Source organism: Lygodium microphyllum, chromosome 22 (genome assembly GCF_053477565.2).
Source record: "Lygodium microphyllum isolate KBCC chromosome 22, Lygodium_microphyllum_v1.1.10, whole genome shotgun sequence".
Lineage (NCBI taxonomy): Eukaryota > Viridiplantae > Streptophyta > Polypodiopsida > Schizaeales > Lygodiaceae > Lygodium > Lygodium microphyllum.
The window spans coordinates 30,601,236-30,620,694 of NC_141156.1; positions in this window are offsets into that span (position 1 = coordinate 30,601,236).

A 19,459-nucleotide genomic window follows, 5' to 3' on the forward strand; every position below is an offset into this window, starting at 1 on the left:
GTCATTAGCAATCTGTAAAGCTAAAAGTTTGTCATCTAAGATAGCTTGGAACTCCTACGCTTCTCTGGACATTCTCTCCTTCTCCTTTGAAAGGCTAGTAACCTGTGATTGAACCTCTAGTAACTGGATCTTCAAAGAAGAGATCTCATCGCTTTGGGTGGCAACCAGTTGGGTTTGTTGTTCCATTTGCTTCAACAAATCTGCTAGGGTATCCTTAGCAGAAGCTAACTCGGATGTTGCCTTATGCAACTGGTCCTTAGACTGCATGAGTTCGCCATAAAAGGACGCGTACAGCTGTTGAACACAAGCTGTCACTGACAAATCAATGGAGCTCTGAATATCTTTACAAAGGAAAGGAATTGCATCTCCTGAGACTAGACTGTTCAGGGAGGGAACTGATATCTCCAATGATCCTTCTCGATGTGCTCTGAATAGGTTATTACAAGTGAGATACCCAGGGAGATCACTGCCAGAGGTAGCAGGGATGGACACTGAAGGAAGGACGGAAGGAGCTTTATCCGCTACCCGCTTCAAGTGTTTGCGCTGGATGACCAGGGGAGGCAGAGAATCATCATCCTCTATATCAATGGGTTCTGACTCATCTGAAGGTGGAGGAGGAGGTACTGGATCTGATGGAGGAGGTGGAGGCACAGTCTTCTGTAAACCTGAATAGGTCAAGAAGGCAGACAAATATGATCCATATGTGACATTGGTAACATTACCCTTGGTGACTTTGACGAAATGTTGATCCATTTTAGTGAGGAGGTAAGTGCTCCAATCAATAGCAACTCCTTTCAACACCATCCTGGAAGCTGTAAAAAGCTCTTTGGACAAATACTGGGATGGCGTTTTGACAGGCATAAACCTGTCCTGGAGAAACTGACAAATCATCTTCCATACGGGATTAGTGATCATAGAAAAGGAAACTCTTGAAGAGTTAATCACCTTCTTAACATCCAACATTTCCCTTGTCTGCTTTTGCAACAGCTTTAGAATCTCTTCATTAGAGAAAAGCTGACGAGTGGTAACAAAAGGTTCACCTTTGGAGGGAAGAGACAAAGCCTTCCCTAAGCCTCGAGGTGTCAAAGTCATAGAAATTCCCTGGACTAGGCCTGTCTTCCTGCTGTAAGAGGCCAGAAACTCATCACATAATGACAGATCCTCGGGAAGCAACGGAAAAGAAGTAGCCACAAAAGCAGCGAGTCCCGCCTTCGTGAGAGGCTCAAAAGTGAGTAGGGAAGAGTAATCCCTACTAACTAATGGGACGTACTGGATAGGGGGAGGAGCATGAGAAGGCGCCATTCAGATGGTTACACACACACCACAAACACAGACAATCAAGGAGAATGCCTGCAAAGCAACAGACAAAAATCCAAGGATAAGAGAACAACCAAAACAATAAAACGTGACTCAACCAACTAACCCCAAGCAAACCACATCCTAGAAAAAATTCGACAGGACCTTGAGACAAATGCGACTGAAAGCTTCATGCTATGCATCAGACAAACACCCAGAACCCCATATCAGGCAATAAAAGAAAAAACTGCATACCGTACCCGTAACCGTAACAAAGACAGGAAACCAAATCATCACCACATCCGACACATATCAAGACTACATCGTTGATAAACCAGTGTTTGACCATGGAAATAACTCTAACGACTGCGCATACCCATCCCACGAAACGGTTCATTAAAAAGGGGAATTAAGTGCAGTGAGGGGGAATTAATTTACTGAAGGGTTGATTTTAATAAATTAGTAAGAATGGGTGAATTTTTATTAAGTGATAAACCTTAGCAAGAAAACGGCGGTTCCTTCTTATAAAGTTAATTACCAATTATTAGGTTAAAACGGTGCTTTAATTCGAATCCCGGACTTCGATACCCAGACTGGGTCTCTAAATGCAAGTTCATTGATTACAAATTAAGGTGATGTGGAGCGCTTTTTTGCCAGCGCGTGCTCATATGACGGTTGGTTCATTGTAATGAAAAATTAAAGTGCCTCTGTAGCGCACGTAGCGCGTGCTAAGTGAACGGCGGGTTTATTTTAATTTTAAAAAAATGTGTGTGTAGCGCGAATGCGCGTGGAAACTATGGGTGAATAAAGAGTTCATTTTAACAATTAATTTGTGATTAAGGAAAAAATGAAAATAAATAAAGCACATAAAATAAATACCTGGAAGGGGTGTGTATGTAATGCCTAAATGCGCACGGAAGAGTCCCCCAAAAGAAGTGAATCCAGTAAAAGAAAAGTAAAGACCACTGACAAAACAACAAAGACAACACCTTAGCGGGTTTGTGGATTGTTATTATTTTTTAGTAGTGTATGACGAGTTATTAGTATGCATGGTGTTTGTGTTGTTGTTGTTTTGTTTTTTAATTTGGTTTTGTTGTGTTTTGTTGTTGTTGTTTTTTTTTTGTCTTGGTTTTTTTTTTATAAATATGGGTTCCATGTATGAAAATATTTGAAAGTGAAAAATGAATTTTAAAATGAAAAATGAATGGAAAAGGGTCAAGAGGGATGAGGGGAATTTTGTAGAATTTTGTAGAATTTTTTTAAAGAATTTTTCACTAATTGTAAATGAATTTTTGACATTTGTTGGTAATTTTTGGGATAAATTAGGAAATATTTAATTTTCAGAAATTTTGGGGTTGGAAATTTCCAACTGAAAATTTTTCAAAAATTGGCAAAAAGCGAAGGGAATTTTTAGAAATTTTGCTGAATTTTTAGGAGGTGGAAATTAATTTATAAATTAATTAAATCAGTTAAATCAGGAAAATCGGCTTAGTCTGGTAAGTAAGGTCAAATTAAGTCAGCTAAGTCCTGTTAGTATGTGTAAGTCATGTAAGTCAGACTAAGGCAAGTCGGGTTAGTCAAAGGGAACTAGGTTAGTCTAAGTAAAGTTAGATAAGTCAGTTAGGGGGACTAAGTCAGTGGAGACTAACCTAAAGGGGGTTAGTTAACCTAAGTAGGGTTAGGGTTAGGGTTAGGGTTAGGGTGAGGGTTAGGGTTAGGGTTAGGGTTAGGGTTAGGGTTAGGGTGAGGGTTAGGTTAAGTTGACTATCCTAACTAGGGTTAGTGGGGTGGGGGTTAGGTTAAGTTAACTAACCTAACTAGGGTTAAGTTAACTAACCTAACTAGGGTTAAGGGAACTAACCTAACTAAGGTTAAGGGAACTAACCTAACTAAGGTTAAGGTAACTAACCTAACTAAGGTTAAGGGAACTAACCTAACTAAGGTTAAGGTAACTAACCTAACTAAGGTTAAGGGAACTAACCTAACTAAGGTTAAGGGAAATTAATGATGGTTAGGTTAAGTTAAGTAGGGTTAGTTACCTGGGGTGACAGGGAGGAAGGAGGAGGAGGGGGAAGAGGAGGAGGGAGGAGGAAAAGGCGGCGGCGGCGTCTCAGGCGTATGGCGCGACGGCTATGCGGCGGCGACCCGGCAACGGCGAAGGCGACGGCGGGGCGGGCGACCTCGGCCTCGGCGAAGGCGACGGCAGGGCGGCTACGCGGCGGCGAGGCGGGCGATTGACGTCGTCACGACGGTAGGCTGCACGGTGGAGCGGCGGCGGGGCGGGCGATCGACGTCGGGCGACGGCGTGCTGGAGCAGAGGCGGGGCGGTTGACGTCGAGCGATGGTGCTGCAACGGGCGGGGCGGTTGACGTTGGGCGATGGCGCTGCAATGGGCGGGGCGCTGCTGACGGGCGCAAGGCGGCGCAGGGAGGAAGGACGGGGCAGGAGGGAGAGGAAGGAGGGGAAGGAGAGGGGAGGAAGGAGGAGAAAAGGAGAAGAAGAGGAGGAGGGGGGAGAAGGAAATGGCGGGGAGGAAGAAGGAGGTAGAGAGAAGGAGAGGGAGGGCGGGAGAAGAAGGAGATGGAGGGGGGGAGCACGAACGCAAAGGGAAGGGAGAGAGGGAGGGAGGCGGTTGGGGGAGGGAAGGGGTCGGGGAAAGAAGGGTAAGGGTAGGGGGATAGGGAAGGGTGTGGGGGGGAAAAGGGCGCCCAAGGGGGGGGTGGGGTAGGGGAGCCCATGGGGTAGGGTGCCCAAGGGAGAAGGTAGGGCTAAGGGTCATGGGGTGGGTAGGGGCCCAAGAGGGACGCGTACCCCGTCCCGCGCATGTGCGCGGGGCGGGGTAAAAAAATTTGCCGTGACGGGATTGAATGGACGCCCGGATACGGGGACAAGACACGCAGATACGACCGGGGCGTGTTAAAATGCGTAAAATTGAAAAAGGCGCGTTCATGCGCGGGACGGAGCGCGTAAAAACACATAAAAATAAAGAAAATTTAATAACTCCCAATTCGAACGTCAAAACGAAAGGATGTAAAAACAAAAAGTGGGCAGGACGGCAGGGGGAAGACATGAAAAATGTGCAACGGAAGTTCCAGGGGGGTAAAGGGCGATCACGTGCAAAAAACACAAAAAACGAACCAAAAAACACAATTAAAAATTAATATCGGAAGATTCGTGCATCGGAATGAGGTGCAAAAAAAAGGAAAACTGTGCAAAAAGACGGACCCGACAATCCTATCACATCAAAACATAGTTCTGACTGAGATAAGACGCGTTCACATGGAACAAACCCAAAAAACAAACCCAAAAATGGGATCCAAAATTAATATCGGACGAACCGTTCGCCGGAATGACATGCAGTAAGAAGGAAAAATGTCCGCAGGAAGGAATGGCACAGGGGTAGCATGTTAAACTGCAGTTCTGGTGGAAGTAGGAGGGGTTCACATGTGAAAAACTCTAAAAATACGCCGAAAAACTCATTTAAAAATTAATAATTAAAAATCCAAAAGGCGAAAGAGGGTGGAGGAAAAAGGAAAAAGGTGGGGGAAGACACGGAGGACACAACTGTCAAATCAAATTGGAATTTCGATCCAAACAGGATAGGTTCACATGGAAAAATATCAAAAAGACGCACGAAAGAGTCTTAAAAAAACCGAAAAATTAATAATGGACAAACTGTGTATCGGAATGACTCGGAGTAAAAAGGGAAAAGGTCAGGGGAAAAGTGATGGGTAGGGGGATGATGTCAGATCATGGTTTCGAAGCAAGAGAAGCGCGTTCACATGGAAAACCGGCTAATTTGCACAAAATGCTTCAAAAATTAATAACACGAAAACCGTGCACCGGAACAGGGGTAAGTAAAAAGGAAAAATGGTCAGTTCAAAGGAGGGAACAGGGATATAAGGTTGGATTTGGACTTCGGTGAACGTAGGATGCATTCACATGGCAGGACCTCAAAAACAGGGAATGAAGGAAAACTGCAAGCGAACAGCCCCAAGGGAAGGTGGAAAATGAACGGGTGGTTGGGAAGGGACCCCATGAGGGTAATAACAAGTCATGGCATACATGCATGAGCAGGGTAAGGCATATGCAGAGGATATACAATGTAGACGCATAGGGACGCGTCCCCACACTTAAAACCTTAACGGATAGGGTTAACCGAGCAACAGGGACCTAGGACCATGCCACAGACCATCCACTAACTTCCCCACACTTAAAACATGAACGTCACGGGGAAACAAAAGGTGTAGGGTTAGAAAAACTTGGCCCATTTTGTTGAGGATCAAGGTCAATTGTCGATGGCACTTCCTGTGTTGTTGTCGACTGCAGGAGGTACCAAGGCATCTTTATAGCGCACGTCCTTCATGGCAGAGACCACGCAGCAGTACCCAGGGAGGTAGCTGGTTGAAGGAATCACAGGAAATTCGTCGATGATGAGGGATACTACACTCAACTCACAGTCACTCAAATGGAATGAAAGAACAGTCACTCGCCCCATGACTAATATCACTCGAGGAAGAATGATTGAAACTCATATCTCATACCCGGTTTAAGAATCAACAAAGGAATGGTGCAGAAGGAGTATGCCAGGGTGCACAGTTGATGGTGCATTAGTGTGTCCAATCCGTCCGGCATACGTGCAAGGAGGAAGGCAAGGGAGCCTTACAGTGCAGTGCACAGAACAGGGTGGCATGTCTTGTGTTGACGGTAGAGATCCATCCCGTGGGTGCATAGGGAAACGGGAACATACCTGACTCCAATTGTCGTAACGTCCCTCAATCTCACCTCTCGGTAATTGATTGAAGAAATTCCAGTCACACTCAGCCCACCCTCTGTCTCACGCTCAGTTGAGAGATACAGGAGGGCAACCATGTCCTGAAACCCATTGATGTAATTCTCACGGTCACTTGTGCAAAAATTGTATGCCTTGTGCGCATTTGATGGTGCAACTGTGCATCCCACCCTGTGCCGGCATACGGTGCGAGAAGGAAGGCCAGGGAGCCTTATAGTGCAGTGCACAGAACAAATTGTGCTTTGTGCATTGAGAGGCCCATCCCGTGCGTGCAACACTTCATTCACACTTCTCACCTCTCATTTGATTTGAAGGGAAAAACTGGTCTCTCGTCCCACCCTCTGTCTCACTCGTTGTTGATAGTTACAGAGGGCAACCCATACTCACTTCCCCATCCGGTTAGGATGAAAGCTCACATCACTCGATTGTTTGTCGATGAAGATCGCTCGTCAGTTGTTGTTGAAGAGGCGTACCCAGGGAGGTAGCCCTCAAATCGAATGTTGTATTGGACATGAATATGTCGTCTGCTAAAAGACAGTTAGACGCCCTGCAGAGAGACCCAGGACACAGCGTACCAAGGGAGGCAGCTTCGGAACTGGATCCTGGGGATATCAATCAATGAATCCACTTTCTGGACTGCTGGGTGTTGCCACCTTTTCCATAGCCAGCTTCCCGCCCAAGGGTGTTTACCACCTTTTCTTGGAACGAGGTTTGCTATGACAGGGAATTGCTTCCTTTTCTCTCATAACAGATTTGTTTTTCTTATTTTTTTTGTCTTTTTTTTTCCTTTTTAAAATATTTTTTTTTCTGTTTTCCCCTATTCCCGAGGGTGTTTCCACCTTTTCTCGAAGAATAGGTCGGCATGACAGGGACCTAAGTCCTTTTCTCCCATGACCGATATGTATATATATATATATATATATATATATATATATATATATATATATATATATATATATATATATATATATATATATATATTTTTTTTTTTTTCTTTGTTTTTTTTTGAATCAAGCAAGGGAATGGTAGAAAGACCATTTGTCAGAACCAACCTCGCCACTGTCGCTGGTGGAAAATAGAGGATAAGAGATCAAGGCTGGAAGGGGGGTTTGAGGGGACAGAGGGTTGCGTCCACTTCATCAGGAGTGACTGAAGAACGGCTATCAAAAGTAGCATCATAAGAAGTACAGTGCCGCACCAATGAGGGAAAAGATCAAGTGACCGTAATTGTCAAGATCCCCAAGGAGGGAAGTACTTCTTCAGGCGATATCCATTGATAAGAAAGGGATCATCAGAGGCATCCATGGTCTGCACTTGGACAGAGCCATTAGGGTTGACGGCAAGTACCTTATAGGGGCCCATCCACCGCTGTTGGAGCTTACCAGGAAACTTGCTAAATCATGAATCATAGACTAGGACCAAATCACCTTCTTTGAACTCCTTGTGCTTGATGAAACTGTCATGGTAAGCCTTGCGTCGAGCTTGCATGGCTTCCATGCACTGTAGAGCCATCCTACGAATTTCGTCCAAACATTCCAGGTGTAGGAGACAGCTTTGCAGTGAATCATCGTCCCCCAAACACTCTTTGATGGCCACTCTCAAAGAGGGTAATTCCAGTTCAACAGGAAAAACAGATTCTGTACCATACACCAGCTGGAAAGGTGTCTGTCCTGTTGCTGCTTTATGGGAGGTTCTATACGCCCAGAGGGCTTCTGTAAGTCGAGATCATCCCAATCACGACGATGTGCGGCAATTGTTCTTATCAGAATCGAGCAGAGGATGCGATTGGTGACTTCGACTTGGCCGTTGGCTCTAGGGTAATAAGGACTGGACTTGCGATGGCGGATCTTATACAACTCTGTCAACTCTTCCATGACTTTATTAAGGAAATGAGTGCCTCTGTCACTTACCAGCTCTAAGGGACTGCCAAAATAGGTGATGATATTCTCATACATGAACAGGGCCACGTTGTTACCATCGTCCCGCTTGAGAGCTTTAGCTTCACACCACTTTGTGACATAATCCGTACATACGAGGATGTATCGGTTCTGTTTCCTTCTGGTAGGAGGATCGATTGGACCTACGAAGTCGATGCCCCACTTCTCAAATGGTTTCAGGGGAAGGATAGGTTGCAATGGCATGGCACTTGTCTTCATGGGTTTCCCCATTCTTTGACAAGCATCACATCTTTTACAGTAATCATAGGCATCTTTATGAATTGTAGGCCACCAATATCCTGCTAGCAGAGCCTTCCTGGCTGTAGCTTCTCTTGCAAAGTGGCCTCCACATGGCTCGTCATGGCAAGCCTTCAAAACAATCCCAATCTCATTTCCTGCAACACATCTTCGGAGCACTTCATCTTTGCCTTTCTTGTACAGTGCACCGCCTAACAAGGTGTAGGGGCTGATTCCAGCATAAGCTTCTTCCTTTCCCGACTAGAAATGCCAGGAGGGTACTGTTGGGTTGCCAGCAGATTGGCAATGTGTGCATACCAGGGAGTTACAGTTTCTACTAAGAATAGGGAAGCATCAGGGAGGTCTGGGTCATCCTGCTCCTCGTCTGCAGTTTGTGGGATACGCGACAGATGATCGGCCAAAACATGGGAACGACCAGGCTTAGTAATCACCTCAAAGTCGAACTCCTGGAATAAAAGGAGCCATCTCATCATTCGTCCTTTCACATCTGCTTTGTTCATCAGGAAGGATAGGGCCTCATGATCCACATAAAATTTAAAATGGGTAGATAGGAGGTAGTGGCGAAACTTCTCTAGGGCAAACACCATTGCCAAGCACTCTAGCTCTGTCACTGTATAGTTCCGTTCCCTATCAGTGACTTTTCGGCTTGCATAATAGATCGGTTGATCCAATTTGGAGGAGCCCTTTTGGCATAGGACTGCGCCTAAGCCTTCAATAGATGCATCAGTGTGTACATGGAACTCTTTCGTCCAATCAGGAGGTTGCAGAATGGGTGCCTCAATCAGACACTGCTTCAGAGTGTCGAAGGCTTTGTCACATTCTTCCGTCCAAGTAAACTCTGCATCTTTCCTCAGAAGCTTGTGCAAGGAGGTTGCCTTTGTTGCAAAATGAGCTATGAACCTTCTGTAGTAACCCACATGGCCTAAGAATCCCCTCAACTGTTTGAGGTTGGTAGGTGCTGTCAGAGCTGCGATCTTTTCGATCTTTGCAGGGTCTGTTGATATCCCTTGTGCAGAGACAATGTGGCCCAATAGAACTCCAGAAGAGACCCCAAAGATGCATTTGTCGGGGTTGAGAGAAATCCCATACTCCCGGCATCGGTCAAAGCATTGTTCCAGGTGTTCCCAGTGTTCACGGATCAAACTATAGACACAGAAGTCATCCAAATATACCTCAATGAAGTTGTGCAGATGATTTTGAAATGCGGCCATCATGACTCGTTGGAAAGTAGCAGGGGCATTGCAGAGTCCAAATGGCATCACTCGGTAAGCGTAGGTCCCCCATTCTGTGGTGAAGGTTGTTTTGGATTGGTCTTCCTCTGCGATTTGGACTTGGTTGTATCCACTGAATCCATCCAGAAGGGAATAAAGCTCATGTCCTGCCACTATGTCCAACAGTTGGTCCGTGAAAGGGATAGGAAAGTGATCCTTCTTTGTCTTGGAATTAAACTTTCGGAAATCCACACATATTCGCAATTTGCCATTCTTCTTGGGTACAACTAGAATGGGTGAAACCCATTCACTATTTGCCACTGGATAGATGAACTCGGCTTCCAGAAGCTTCAGCAGCTCCGCTTTCACCAATGTGGAATAATTCGGGTTCATTCGCCTCTGTCGTTGCCGTACTGGCTTGGCATCAGGCTCCAAGTCAATATGATATTGACATGTTGTGGGATCAATCCCCTTTAGGTCTTTGTAAGACCATGCAAACACGTCCAAATTCTCTTTCAACAAGTTGTACAAGGTTGACAACTCCTCTTCTGGAAGGCTGCTACCCACCTTCAAGTGGCGTTCCGTGCCATCTGCATCCACAAAGGTTAACTGCCTTTCACCTTCTACTTCACGGATGAAGGTCCCACGGACTCCTTCTGGGTACAGATCCGACTCCTTCAAAGGAGAGGTATCCTCTTCTAATGTCCCACTAGAACCAACTTCTTCTTTTAGTGGAGACTTAGGTTGCTCCTTAAGATGTTGAAATGGGATTAGGGCCGTTTCGGGTTTGGTTTCAAAATGAATTACCTCTTGGCTTGAAGACTCCTCTTCTGAAGATGACACATCCAGGAACGTCACATAACAGAGACCCTCTGATGCCTGTTGGGTTGGTGGCACTGGTGCTTGTTGGCACGGTGCATCATCATCATCTTTCTTAGGCAAAGATGAGTTAGGACGGCATGAGCCACTGCTGAAAGATGGCTTGTTCTTCTTAATCCATTCCTTATAAAGGTTTTGCATATGAGAAGATCCATTTACCAGACCAAATGGTACCATCACCATTCTGTCCCATAGCATGAGTTCGTCTGCTTCTGAAGCTTCTGGAACTTCTTGTTCATATATATCCTCTTCAGGTGGGATAGACTCTTCTAGCTCACTTTCATAACCTTCTTCGTCCATATCATATTCATCCTCTTCTGTCTCTGTCTCTGTCTCTGCTTCTGCTTCTGCTTCTGTCTCTGCTTCTGCTTCTGTCTTTGTCTTTATCTCTGTAGGAGCTCTGTAACAGAAGAACAGATTCTTTGTTTCCTCTTCTGCCTCTGTCTCTGCTTCTGCTTCTGCTATGACCATGTAGCAGGGAGAGCAGTACATCCATGCTTCTATCTCACTGTCAGAAGTGATTTCAGAAGTCATTCCCGGTTCAGGCAGGAAGTATTCACCCATTGATAATGGCTTTGCATCTTTTGGGAGTCGGCTTACAGTATCCACTGTTAAGGAACGTGCCACTATTTTCTTAGGAAGGATCTGTTTGACAGCATCTTCGTCTGCTGATGTTCCATCTGTAGCCTCATTAGGGGAGTCAGAAGATAATTCCAAGGAAGTGGATCCATGTCCTTTTTGAGAACCATACAGTTTCAGCACCACTTTATTGGGCCCTCTACCCAAGGTCAAGGTTCCTTTGAACCAATCCGTCCTTGCTCGAGCTTCAAAAAGCCATGGTCTGCCCAGTAACAGAGGATAGGATGTACCACAAGATTTTAGCTTCACCACCAGATAGGTTAGCCAATAATCTTTTCCAGCCACTGTAGTCTTCACATATGGGAGAATGCCCAAAGGCTTGATTCTACTCTGATCCGCCAGTCTGATGAGCCATTGGGTAGGTTGCACACCTTGTAGGCCTAGATCCTTCATTGTCACATCCGTTAGAATGTTCACTGATGAACCACCATCAATCAATGCATTTGCAATGAAGCAGCCTTCTATCCACACGCCAGTCTCTGGAGTACCCGGATCTAGGAAAGCGTTAGCCACATCCACTTCTTTGACAGGCTCTGGAGCTTTGTTGGGCTTTGTTGCTGTTGAGGGAGCAATCCTTAAACCATGTCTTCTTGTCAATATACTTTTGAACCTTTTTCGGCAACTGGGAGACAACATCAATAATTGTCGGAATGTGAGGTTTGGTTTAAAGGTATCTAGATCTCTGACCAGATCGTATTCCTTAATAGGATCCACTGGCTTCTCTAACCGGTTAGGGAATGGGGCAACACCCATTTTCATTTTCCCTCTTTCTTCCAACAGAGGAATTACAGGAACTTCTTCTTTCATTTGTGGCACTTCCTCCTCTTCTGTCTCCTGGACCTCTGGTCCTGTCTCTGTAACTGTCTCTGTAACTCTCTGTGGCACTGTAGGGCTCTGTACGACACTGTCAGGCTCTGTTCTGCTCTGTTCTTCTGGTGGAAGATTGAACTTCACTGTTCTGGCAGGAGAGTTATTTTCTTTTTGGATAGGTGGTTCCTTTTGCTTTGCACGCGTGATGGTAGCAACTTCCAATTCCACTAAATTGGAGGTAGGCTCTTGAGCCTTGGCCGGACTATTAGTAGCACTGTTTTTCACTGGGGCTGGGCTTGGACAGTCTTTTGCAGTGTGGCCTTCTCATTTGCATCGACTGCATAAGGGCTTGTAATCCACTGACCTTCGAGGATTTGGACAATTTGGTGAGATGTGTCCCTTTTCTCCACATCTGTAACACTCCACTTCTGATCTCTGACCACCACCAGACTGTCTTCCTCTGTAACTTTGAGAGGGAAATCTTCTGGGTCCGAAATTAGGACCAAACTCTCTAGGCTTGGGTCCAATATCCTGTGTTGTCATTTTGGATTCCAGCAAGTTAAATCTTGTGTCTTCTTCCTTCATTCTCCTATCATGCATCTCCTTTAGAGAGCAAATGTCCTCTGTATGGTTCTTCCGCAAATAATAGGAACAGAAGGCTCCAGGAATGGTTGGTTTTCGTGTGCATTCAGTGGCTAAATGGCCTGCTTGATGACACTTACCACACCAAGTATTTGACCGCATCACATCTCTTCCTGCTCCTGCAACGTTGGATATACTAGCGATGTTCACTTTCAATGTCTGTAGCTGCTCTGTAATCACATCCATCAACTCCTTTTTGATGTTGGCAACTGAGTTGGATAAGTAATCCTTCAAGCTTTCTCCTCCGAACGTATTGGCAGTAGGGTTTTGAGGAGTCTCTGTAATCACTGCATAAACGGGTTGGACTGGTACAGAGGGGTCTCTGTTTTGATTATGATTCAGAGCTCCTGTTTGAACTGTTGGCTATTGGCTCCAGTTGGTAGGATTCCACTGTTGCTGCTGATTTGGCATGGAGGAAATTGGTTGGGACCATTGTTGTTGTGGTTGAACCATCATTTGAGGCATGGATTGTGGCCACTGTGGATTTGGTGCACTGTACTGTGATACTGGGGGCATCTGTTGGTAAGGGTAGGGGACAATCCCTGGAATTGCATTTGGTGGATACATCATTCCTAGCATCAGAGGAGGTAGGACTCCTCTTCTTGTATTCATCGCTAATCTAGCTTCCACTTCATCGTACAGTCTTGCACCTTCTGTTGCAGCTTGCAGGGTGGCTGGTCTTTGCAGCTCCACAAACTTACAGACTTCTAGTTGTAATCCTCTGAGAAACGCCCCCTTCTGAATGCCATCATCTAGATTATGGTTAGTCCATCTCTTCAGGATGGATTCCATTCGTGAGACATAGGCTTCTACTCTTTCTCCAGAGGACTGACTTAGGTTCATAAATTCCTCTCGCATCCGCTCTTCAAAACCTTCACGCCTGAATTTAGTGAGGAAGGCCAACTTCAGGTCGTCGTCCCGTGTGCCAAAAGTTCCTGCTGCTTGTCTCTCATACCACTGAAACGCCGCGCCCTTGAAAGTGGCAGGAAATATTGCCAACCAATGCTTAGGGGTTCTGGCACTGTTGGCTACACATGCTACCATAAACTCTGCTACATGAAGATCGGGGTCTTCATTGTACTCTCCCTTAAAAACTGGCAATGGGACTACATTCGCTGGCCTGTCATCAATATTTCCAGGACGGATCTGGCTTGGAAGTGGACCTCCAGCAGGAGGAGGAAGGGCTTGATGTGCCATTGGGACTTCTGTAAACAGTTCCGCAAGGGCGTCAAAGGCGGCTTTTGCTGCGAGCTCGTTCTCAGCCTTGATTTTTGCTTTCTCTCTTCTCACGTACCTCTGGACTCGTTCTAACGCTTGCCTCTTTATTGCGTCATTCATCAGGGGGTTGGCTCCACTATGTTGTTAGTGCTCCACAGAGGGTTAACAGAAGGCTTCAGTCTCTGGAGGACTCTCTTGCCAACATTTCTTCTACTTCTTTCTTTTCAACGTCCCTGAATTCTGCTTTCATTCCACTGCACAGAGGAAGGTATTCGGTTCTGAAGGTGTCAAAATGCATACGTCTAAGCATTGTGGTGGTGCCATCATCATAGTAATGCCAACTTCTGATGGTTTCAACAGTGTATGTTGTGAAAAACACTCTGTTTACCAACTTCTAGTGGGTTGATAATTGAACAAACAGAAGATTATCAGTACACCAAGCATCCCATGTATCTTGCTGTTGAGCATCCACGAACAAATTCCAACTCTTTTTCTTCTTGTCTCTGTGAACTTCCACAGCCCAAGACTCCTGAAGCTTCTTCACAATCTCCCACTTGATGATGTCTGGAAACTTCTCAATGAATGCCAAATCTTCCATGGATGGTCATTCTCTCTGTTTCTACTCTTCAGTTTGTTCCCAAACAGTTTGCCACCAAGATGCAAGTTTCTGGTGCTTCAACATGAAGAGGAAACTGTCCACCACATAGAGCATGCATCATGATGGTGATGTGTTTCCGCCATTGTGGGATGAGCTTCTTGTGGAAAGTGGCTTTGATTATGAAAAATTCCAACTCTTCAGTGGAAGAAGGAACTTTACAAACATCCATTGAATTCTTCTCTTCTTGGCAATGCCATTTCCTTCATTTTCAGCCTCTTCTGGTGCTTGTTGATGGCAAGCTTCCCCGGCTGCGCACCAAAAACATGGAGCCCCGAGAGGAACACCAAGGAAAAGGGAATTCTCTTGCAAGAAAATCTATCTTGTAACATCAACAAGCTTGTTTATTATGTTTCATATGATCACAATGAAGAAAAGAACACCAGGCACAACAAATCTTCATACAGCATCATGTAGATCTCCCACGGATTTGATAGAATCAACCATATTCTTCAATACCTTCACAAAATCCATCAATGGAACAAAGAAAGCAAAGGAATACACCATCTTTGAATGGAAATACATCACATAGTATTCATCTTCAATATCTTCATAGTCTTCTCTCTCAATCTCTCATATACAATCACTCTGTTTGAGTAGAATTGACTATCTCTGGCTCTCTCTCTCTCTCTCTCTCCATCAATAATACATCATATCCTCACTACAATATCTCAACATCACTCTCAATAATCCTTCTTAGGTCGTGGATACCCCTCCCAAGAGGTATGTCTGATATGAAGAGTCACCAGAGCCACTACAGTGTCTTTTCATAGCTCACTACTGTCACTTCACTCTAGTCTTCACTTGAGTCTTCAGAAGCTACTTCTTTCACTTCTTTCAGCTCTTTTGCACTTGTATTCACCTCTTTCCAAGGCTAGAAAACATTCCCAAGCTACACTCTCATCCATCAGAACACATACAAAAGCATACAGAACAGTCACAGAACAGTACCAGAACAGCTACAGTACAGAACAAAACAGAACAGAGACAGAAGCTCTACAGAAGACCTACAGAAGGTTACAGAAGGTCATCAAAACCACATAACTCATTATCAAACCATTCAAAACTCTCACAAACCATTCAATAAGCTTTCACAATATCTCAATCTTCATCAATCAATACTCCATCCCTCCTTACAGAAGACAATCAGAACAAAACAGACCAAAACAGAACAAAACAGAAGGTATACAGAACCAATCAGAACCTATCAGAACATCACAGAACCACCAATAAACATCATGAACTTCCAAAACAAAATCAATATCATCCAAAACACTCTCAAACCTCTTCCAAACCAATCAAGCATCTCATAAAATCAACCATTCAGCTCTAAAAAACAACAAAAATCAACCAAAAAACAAGTCATTTCAACACTCAACAGGTTGGCTTTGAATTGTTGGGAGCAAGGAGGGCTAAAGGGGCTCCCTTTCCAAAATATGGTTGTCTAACCCTTGGATAGTATGGCTCGTGTAAGGCTTTTGATAAGGCAACCATCTTGGCAACTGACAATGCATGGCATCATGCCCAAATATTTTACAATTGGCACAAGGCCTTGATCAGGGATCGAGAAATTCATATGGCAAGTGATTCTCTCCATAGTGTACACACTGCACGTGGGGTTGCATAGGTCTTTGTATTGACTCTTACAATCTAGCCAGCTCTAATTTTAGGTTGGCTATAGCTTGGATCTGGTCAACACTCTTCCCTTTCTCTTGTTCACTAGAGATTGCTTGTTCACTAGTTGCTGCAACTCTCTCGGTGCTCGTAATTGCATTGCTACCTTGTTGTGGAGTCCAAGAGCTTCTCTCTCTAAGCAAGTCATCTACCCATATGGCTTTCTCAAAGACTCTCACAAGCATGTCCCTCTGCATGTTCAAATTTCTTGCCAAGTCCTTATAGAGTTCTTCATTTCATATCCCATTAATGAACACGATAGAGACCAATCTCTCATTGGGTCGCTCACAGCTTCTGCTGTAGGTATTCTCTTATAGAGACTTATTACATGGGTGACGTAGTCTCACATGTCCTCTTTATCTTTATGACTGACATTCATCAACTTAATAATGAGGTTATCAGAGTATCGTGCCTTGAAGAATCTCTTGATGAAGAGATCCTTTAGCTGGGTGAAGTCATTACATTCAGCATTATCTAGACTGGTGAACCAAGTCCACTGTCCCTTGTCTCCCAGGCAAAGACCAAATGCGTGTGCTCATTGAGTCGGGTCCATGAGATTATTATCCGCACATACTTTCTTAAACTGCTCAACAAAGCTATAGGGGTCATCCTCTGCCTAGTATTTATCAAGTTGCTTTGCAACTATGGGTATTTTTGTTGGACTCTTGGCATTTGGGGTGGCTAGCACTAATGCTGCCAAGGCTGCCCCACTCTCCTCAGTGCTAGTAGTATCTAGTAATCTCTTGGTGAGTAGTTCTCTTAGTGTAAGATCTGTCAAAGATGCGGGATCTAGAGCATGGCAAAGGCGGAAGCTATGGAGGATGGAAGATAAAGACACAACTCATGTTGAGATGACAATGTAGACAACTGTTACACAAGTGAATTAGGTTTCAAGATTGAGACTTGAACTCATAAACACAATCTTGTGTATGGACAACAATGACAGAGAGACTTGACAGAAAGAGACAAGTACTATTGCATTATCATATATGAAAGTGATAGTTCAAGTACATCATTATATAGAGTTCTTTGGTAGCAGTTAACATCCACTGTGCATATGGGATTTGTCCCTCTTCCTAGAATGAACTGCATCTTCCTAGCCTAGCTGTCCTATACAAAGGGAATAAAGTAGGTGTGATTGCAAATATCTCAACAAGATCATCTTCCAGAACTCTCTCCCTATTAGCATTGCCTCCCATTCTATTCCCACCCAATATGGCTAGGATATTATGAAACTCATTGAGATCTCTCTCATGATGCAACTTTTGAGCCCTTTTTTGCTCATGATTATAATGCCATGTGTTGCAATGCCACCCTTTCTAGTCTCCTCTCTTCCTCAAGATCTCAGCTATGGCATTTTCCACTAATCTTCCATGGTGCATTATCATCGTCTCTACTGGTTGTATTGTGTGACAAGTCGTCGGATGTCGTCGGGGTGCTCAACCATGCTAAGGTCAAGGTCAAGGTCTAGATTGTTCTCATGTGAGTTGGTTCCTACCATAATAGTTTCCTCCTGATCCACTAGTACATGTATGAGGTTGACTAAGTTGGCTAGAGACAAATCCCTAATCTTGGTGAGCCTTTCCTTCACTTGGCGATGTGATGGTTCGGTCCCCTTTGTGTCTTTGTTCCTAGTATTTTGGGTTCCCATCTGGTTCTTGGGGTTGTACTCATATTGATGGGTTTGTTTTTAGGTGAACTCCCCTTAGTGTGCTCCTTGTTAATCTACCAATTTACAAATGTGCAACACTTATACATTAGCAGTGCATCTTGATGTGCGCTATGAAAAATCAAGCTTTCTAGTTTCCATTCATGCTTAAGTGACCACTTGAGATTGAGTTCTCTATGGGTCGTGATAGGTGGTCTCTTGGGCGTCCAGCCTCGTGAGTCAATTCAGGTCTTTAATCAGTTAGCCGCTAAAGGTCAGGTCTTTTAGTCCCTCACACGCTACTAGGTTGAGGTTTCTTCCTTTTTGGGTGCAAACAATTCTATGATTTCATTTACGAGTTCAATAGCCAGGTCCCATTGGTCAGTTGGGAGCACGGCCTAACAAGCCCTTGGAAGGTTAAAAACTCAGTCAGATAGGGTTCTAGCTATCTAGTCCGAGTTCCATGTTCATATGTCCAAGTGGTCTTGCTCTGACTTGCTAATGAGGGGTGCCCATCTGAGTGTCCGAGAGGTTGGTCATCTGGAGGTTGAGTATCCAAGGTTGACCATCCAAGGCCTAGACACTCGACCATCCAAGGCCTAGTGGTTTCCATCCATGTGTGGCCATCCAAGACTGAGTGGTCCAAGAAAGTGGATGAGGGGTGCCCGTTTGAGTGTCTGAGAGATTGGTCGTCTGAGGCTGAGTATCCAAGGTCGGCCATCTAAGGCCCAGACTTGGCCATCTGAGGCCCAGACTCGAACGACTGGTTCCTGTTCAAGTGTGGCTATCCGAGGCTAAGTGGTCCAAGAGAGTGGACACTTAAGTGGCTCGGACATCCGAGCTAGGTCATCAATCACGATGTCATGATGCTATGCGGACACAGTGTGAAAAAGCATGGAATGCATCAATCAAGAGAGTCAATGTGATCTGAGTCATTAGTACTAGTGTGAGTTGCGTGGATTATCCAAAAATACTAGATTTTTGATCATTTTAGTCTATTTTTAATATTATTTATTGTCAAAAATCCAAAAAATGTAAAAAATCTTCTAGATTAGGATGGCATGCAAAAAGCAAGTTGCTTTTTCAACCAGTTGTGGGATTTTCATAAAAAAGACAGATTGGAAAAATCGTGTGTGTCGCGATCGTTGTAAACAGGCTGAAAATTGCAGTTTGAACTGAAAGAAGAAGGAGTGATGTAGGAGATCCATGACTAGGTATCTTGGAGTTTTACCTCCCAACGGAGCCATCAGATTTGGGTTTCGAGCAGTAGAGAAGGAGTTGTAATTTTGATGCACATTTTGTTCTACGAAGAAGCTCTAGGAGATCTAATGCCTGGAGATTGTTTCTGAGTAGTGCAAAGATTCCAGGTTCTTTCAATACATATTGATTCAGTTTCAAAACAATACAACAAATAACAACAAGGATTCTGAGCATACCTGGAAGGTCTGAATGCGTCAAAGTCAAGGATCATAGGTGTTGTAGTTTGCAGACCTGTCACTCCCTATCTCTCTCTCACAAGCTCCCTCTCTCAATCTCCTTGAATGCAAATGAGTTCTATCTGCCCCTTGTTCCACCTTTGGTGTTCTTTCTTTCTCCCCTTAGCTCTATTTTTTTTTTCTTGGACCTACAAAATCTAATTCCTTTCTTCCCCTGTTTCCCTATTTCCTGGCTATCCAAAGAGTTATCTTTTCCTTATTTTCCAAATCTCAATGTCTCCAATAATCTGATACAAAACACACACTCCTACTCTAATCAATGCACATAAAGTTTCCTACACCTAAACTAATCCACAAAAGAGAT